General features: G+C 49.1%; 1 non-coding gene and 1 pseudogene across 1 annotated transcript; both read right to left on the bottom strand.

Annotated features, from left to right (window-relative positions):
- Nucleotides 1–353: 353 nt before the first annotated feature.
- LOC145688626 (5.8S ribosomal RNA) lies at nucleotides 354–505 on the bottom strand. The gene has a single exon (XR_014131949.1). It is a non-coding gene; the product is annotated as a 5.8S ribosomal RNA (ribosomal RNA).
- An 891-nt stretch (nucleotides 506–1,396) lies between these two features.
- LOC145688577 (small subunit ribosomal RNA) lies at nucleotides 1,397–4,332 on the bottom strand (annotated as a pseudogene).
- Between the last annotated feature and the right edge of the window lie 1,452 nt (nucleotides 4,333–5,784).

The raw sequence follows: 5,784 nt of genomic DNA, 5'->3' as shown, positions 1-5,784 counted from the left end.
TGCATGGACACAAGACAGTCTCGTTCCCATCGAAAGGGGTTTGGCAAGGATGAAATCCAAGGACCAAGTTCCCCAATTCACTTAGGAACTTTTGTCGAGACAAAAACTGCCTCAACAGGCGGATGTAAACCACCAGCCTTTGCTGCTCATTTAAGACGACCGCTGTCGCGGAAGCCCAAGAACACACAGTTTCCATTCCCCGGACCCATGGTCACAAGAGGTTACCAACAAGAAAGTCAAGCCTTGCGCGAGACCCCTTGCCAGGCCCCTTGCACATGGCCACAGCATCACTACCGAAGTAGCGAGAGGCCGTGGGGTCATCCGAAAAACTTCCACCGCCAGGATAAAGTTACCGACCCTCAGACAGGTGTGACCCAGAAGAGATCCTGGGTCGCAATGTGCGTTCGAAACGTCGATGTTCGTGTGTCCTGCAGTTCACACTCTTTCGCGCAGCTAGCTGCGTTCTTCATCGACCCACGAGCCAAGTGATCCACCGTTCAGGGTTGTAAAAATTCTACAACAGCATTTCACGTATGCCGTGCAAGAAATTAAAGTTCGGTAAACAAACCGCATCGGGGGCCGCCCTGCCTCCTGTTTGGCCCCGTCAGCTGCGGTCACTCACCACAAAGCTGGGCGTGTTCATTCGAAAGCCTTTCCCTGCATCACAAGGAATAATCTTAGGCTGCCCATGAGTTTGTAGCCAAAAATCATGGCTACCAGTTTTTCATTGAAGGCCATCTTGAACAGAAAAGGATACTGGCCTACAAAGCAGCGAATTCTAGCTCTAGTCGCCCGACCCGAGCGTATTAAAGGCTTCTTGTGCTACTAACGTGTAAGCCTTGCTCCTCAGAGCCTTTTCAAGACTTCTCCCACAAGGCAGTCACAGCCTACTCGAGTCCTAGGAGGACAAGCTTCCGTTCTACCCCAGCACCCGACATCCGACACAAGCATTTTAAACGCTCCTGCTCCGATGGAATAAGTCTTACTCTCTTGGAGTCTTTTCAAGACTTCTTTTCAAACGGAATAAGCTTACTTGAGCCCTTGGACGTCGGAACTGGTTTATCATGTCATCTGACTGAGCATTTAAGACTCCTGCTCCGATGGAATAAGTCTTACTCTCTTGGAGTCTTTTCAAGACTTCTTTTCCACCGAAATAAGTCTACTCCAATCCTTTGATGACACACGGCCTGTGTCAACAGGTAGCCTACGCTACCCTCGCCGATGACAGTGGCTCCCGTTCTTGCTGCTCGCTTCCCAACTAAAGGGAAGACACGGCTCACCTTTCTCTCCTTCGCCTGTCAAGATCAGTGGCTCCCGTTCAACGGTGTCAATCTAACTGATACGACACACTAATAAGAAACTTTTGACATCAACCACCGCAGTGGTGATGAATTGATAATGATCCTTCCGCAGGTTCACATACGGAAACCTTGTTACGACTTTTACTTCCTCTAAATGATCAAGTTTGGCCATCTTTCCGACACGTCGGTACCACCGCAAGACGGAGGTGCCGGGTATCAGTCCGAAGGCCTCACTAAATCATTCAATCGGTAGTAGCGACGGGCGGTGTGTACAAAGGGCAGGGACGTAATCAACGCAAGCTTATGACTTGCGCTTACTGGGAATTACTCGTTTATGGGACATAATTGCAAGCCCCAATCCCTAGCACGAAGGAGGTTCAGCGAGTTACCCGGACCTTTCGGTCAGGGAAGACACGTTGATTCCTTCAGTGTGGCGCGCGTGCGGCCCAGAACATCTAAGGGCATCACAGACCTGTTATTGCTCAATCTCGTGCTGCTAGAGGCAGCCTGTCCCTCTAAGAAGACATGAACGTTGGAAGGAAAGATTCCAACGCCTAGTTAGCAGGCTAGAGTCTCGTTCGTTATCGGAATTAACCAGACAAATCGCTCCACCAACTAAGAACGGCCATGCACCACCACCCACTGAATCAAGAAAGAGCTCTCAATCTGTCAATCCTTCCAGTGTCCGGGCCTGGTGAGGTTTCCCGTGTTGAGTCAAATTAAGCCGCAGGCCCCACTCCTGGTGGTGCCCTTCCGTCAATTCCACAGGGACCCAGGCCGGCAATGATGAGCACAAATTATGATCAAATTCCACAGTTATTAGTAAAAGTCGGCAATTATGAGCACCCAGGGGACCCAGGCCGGCAATTATGAGCACTAGTCATGAGCAAAGTCGCCAATTATGAGCAAAAGTCGGCAATTATGTGCGCCTTTTTTTAGGGGGGAAAAATTAAAAAAAAAGAAAGAATCCTAAGATTCTAGGCAATTGAGCCTGGGAGGGCGGTGGTGTATACCCGAACTAAATCCCCTCAGGTTTGTAACATCATAGTTACGCCCCCTTGGGTCAATAACTCCCTGCATGTAGCCCAGCCCCACCTGGACTCATGCGGGGAGTTCTTCGCCCTTTAGTCGGGTAGGGGGGTGCGGGTTCGCTCCCTTGGATTCCCGGGTGGGGCCGACAATCCTTGAGAGTTTCCCCGCGCCCTCCTCATCCGGCAGGACGGTAGCCTAAACGGGTGCATGTAGGTCTCCACCTGTGTCTTCACCGGGTGGTGGCTTCTTCTTCGTCATTTCGGCCTAGCTTGTCACCTGTATGACAAACCTTCCTGGACATCTCCCCGGATTGGGGCTGGGACCTGAAAAGAGAAACAACCTATCTGAGGTGCAGGTGTGATATGTAAGGAAAGGGTTAATAAAAAGGAACTAAAAGGTGGCCTAAAAATTAAAGAAATTAATATAAGGGTGCTAGTGAATAATAATGTTAATACTAAGGTGCTGTGCGCTATAACCAAGGATAGGCCATAACACAATGAAATAAATAAAATTGTGCACCTAGCTAAAGATATAAAAGGCCCCCGTTGGTAGTGAGCACGTTAGGCACGCTACCATCGGGGGTTGCTACCCATTTTGTTAATCTCACCTCAAGGGGAGCACTCGGACTTTGCCTATAGCACCCCTTGAGGTGAGTCCCAGCTCCGACGACGAGGACGTAGGGTAGCACCGGAGCCACTTGTGACATTTCTAGAATGTTTGTAAATTTCGTCAATATGTATGTATTATTTAAAATTTGTTTAATAAAGATAAAAACGGGGTTAGAGGTTCGAAGATAGAACTATGAATCATTATCCATAAGGGGAATGCTTTTTGCTTTGATATTCAGCTTTGCAACCATACTTCCCCCGGAACCCAAAAGCTTTGGTTTCCCGGAAGCCGCCCGCCGAGTCATTGGAGGAACTTCGGCGGATTGCTGGCTGGCATCGTTTATGGTTAGAACTAGGGCGGTATCTGATCGCCTTCGAACCTCTAACTTTCGTTCTTGATTAATGAAAACATTCTTGGCAAATGCTTTCGCATCGGTTAGTCTTGCGACGATCCAAGAATTTCACCTCTAACGTCGCAATACTAATGCCCCCGTCTGTCCCTATTAATCATTACCTCGAGTTCCGAAAACCAACAAAATAGAACCGAGGTCCTATTCCATTATTCCATGCACCGAACATTCAGGCGACACGGCCTGCTTTGAGCACTCTAATTTGTTCAAAGTAAACGTGCCGGCCAATCAAGACACTCAATGAAGAGCACCGAGAAAGGAAAAACCGGCAGGACGTCCGGAACGATCAGTTAAACGCCGGGCGGCGAACCGATCTTCCGAGACCCAGATCCAACTACGAGCTTTTTAACCGCAACAACTTTAATATACGCTATCGGAGCTGGAATTACCGCGGCGGCTGGCACCAGACTTGCCCTCCGATAGATTCTCATTAAAGGATTTAAAGTGTATTCATTCCGATTACGGGGCCTCGGATGAGTCCCGTATCGTTATTTTTCGTCACTACCTCCCCGTGCCGGGAATGGGTAATTTGCGCGCCTGCTGCCTTCCTTGGATGTGGTAGCCGTTTCTCAGGCTCCCTCTCCGGAATCGAACCCTGATTCCCCGTTACCCGTAACAACCATGGTAGGCGCAGAACCTACCATCGACAGTTGATAAGGCAGACATTTGAAAGATGCGTCGCCGGTACAGAGACCGTGCGATCAGCCCAAAGTTATTCAGAGTCACCAAGGTTTCGGACGGACGAACCGACCGATTGGTTTTAATCTAATAAAAGCATCCCTTCCATTGCTGGGCGGGATTCTAGTTGCATGTATTAGCTCTAGAATTACCACAGTTATCCAAGTAGGATAGGTACGATCTAAGGAACCATAACTGATTTAATGAGCCATTCGCGGTTTCACCTTGTTTTGGCTTGCACTGAGACATGCATGGCTTAATCTTTGAGACAAGCATATGACTACTGGCAGGATCAACCAGGGAATTGACCGACTAAAAAGCCGGAAAGTGTTGGACGCAACCAACACAGCGTTCTAACAAAGGATAGGAAAGCTACACCCGACCAAGCATTTTAGACTTCTGTTCCGCTGGAATAAGCCTACTCTTGCGGTGACTAGCTCCCGTTAATACTGGCCGTGTGACAGCCGCCAAGAGCATATTAGACTCCCAATCCAATGGAACAAGCCTACTTGTATCCTTGGGTTACAACAGCTTCCTTCCACACGTTGCCGGTACATCCGACAGAGCAATTTTAAAGACTCCTCTTCCGCCAGAATAAGCCTACCTTTGTGGGGCCTGGCTCCCGTTAGAACTGGCCGTAAGGGTACCCACAAAAGCACATTTAGACTCCTCCTCCAGCGAAATAAGTCTACTCATGTCCTACGGATGACTGTGGCTTCCGTTTACATATAGCCGTTCACCCGACACAGCAAATTTTAAAGACTCCTTTTTCCACCGGAATAAGCCTACTTTTGTGGGGCCTGGCTCCCGTTAGAACTGGCCGTAAGGGTACCCACAAAAGCACATTTAGACTCCTGCTCCAGTGAAATATAAGTCTACTAGTGTCCTTGGATGACAGTGGCTTCCGTTCGACAAGTGATACACGCTCAAACTGGCGATGAGTCTATACCGTCCTTAACTTAAGGAAAATCGGTACTTAAATGCCACATGGAGAATAAAAAGTCACTTACAAAAAACAATGCTCCGCATAAGCCTTTGTAAGCTAGAAAGGACATGCTATCTGGCCTCATTCTCAAGAAGGACAAGTAAGCTCCCGTCAACTGGCCCAAACTCTAAAGCGAGGACAGCCCGTTCAAAGTCAATCGGCATCCCTCCTTAAGAGTACAAAACGGCTCACTTCTTAACCACACTGGCTCTTGCTCCTTCAAGTGAAATCTGGCTCCCTTCACTCTGGCATTATCTTTACACATAAATCGGACTCCTCCGATTTAACAGGTGAACCTAACCCGGGAACTAAGGAAACTGGGAATAAAGACTCAGAGGCCCAATTACCTTGTTCGCCAGCCAGCCTTGCGCCGGCCCAGGCTAGAGACTTTCTCCAACAATCCCTGTTGAGCCCGAAGGATCCTAAGACCACTCGTGTGTACAAAACTCAGAGGCCCAATTACCTTGTTCGCCAGCCAGCCTTGCGCCGGCCCAGGCTAGAGAATTGCATGGACACGAGAAACTCTCAGGACTCTTCTTTGTGGCTCCTCCCGGAATTAAGGAAACTCCGAAATGCAAAACTCAGAGGCCCAATTACCTTGTTCGCCAGCCAGCCTTGCGCCGGCCCAGGCTAGAGAATTGCACGGATTATTCCTGTTCACCCTAAACGCATCTGAGACTACTCGTGTGTATGAAACCCAGAGGCCCAATTACCTTGTTCGCCAGCCAGCCTTGCGCCGGCCCAGGCTAGGGAATCACATTGACACGAGA

The sequence above is a fragment of the Thermobia domestica genome, chromosome 6 (assembly GCF_964235325.1).
Source record: "Thermobia domestica chromosome 6, izTheDome1.hap1.1, whole genome shotgun sequence".
Classification (NCBI taxonomy): domain Eukaryota; kingdom Metazoa; phylum Arthropoda; class Insecta; order Zygentoma; family Lepismatidae; genus Thermobia; species Thermobia domestica.
This window is presented reverse-complemented; position numbering and strand designations above follow the sequence as displayed.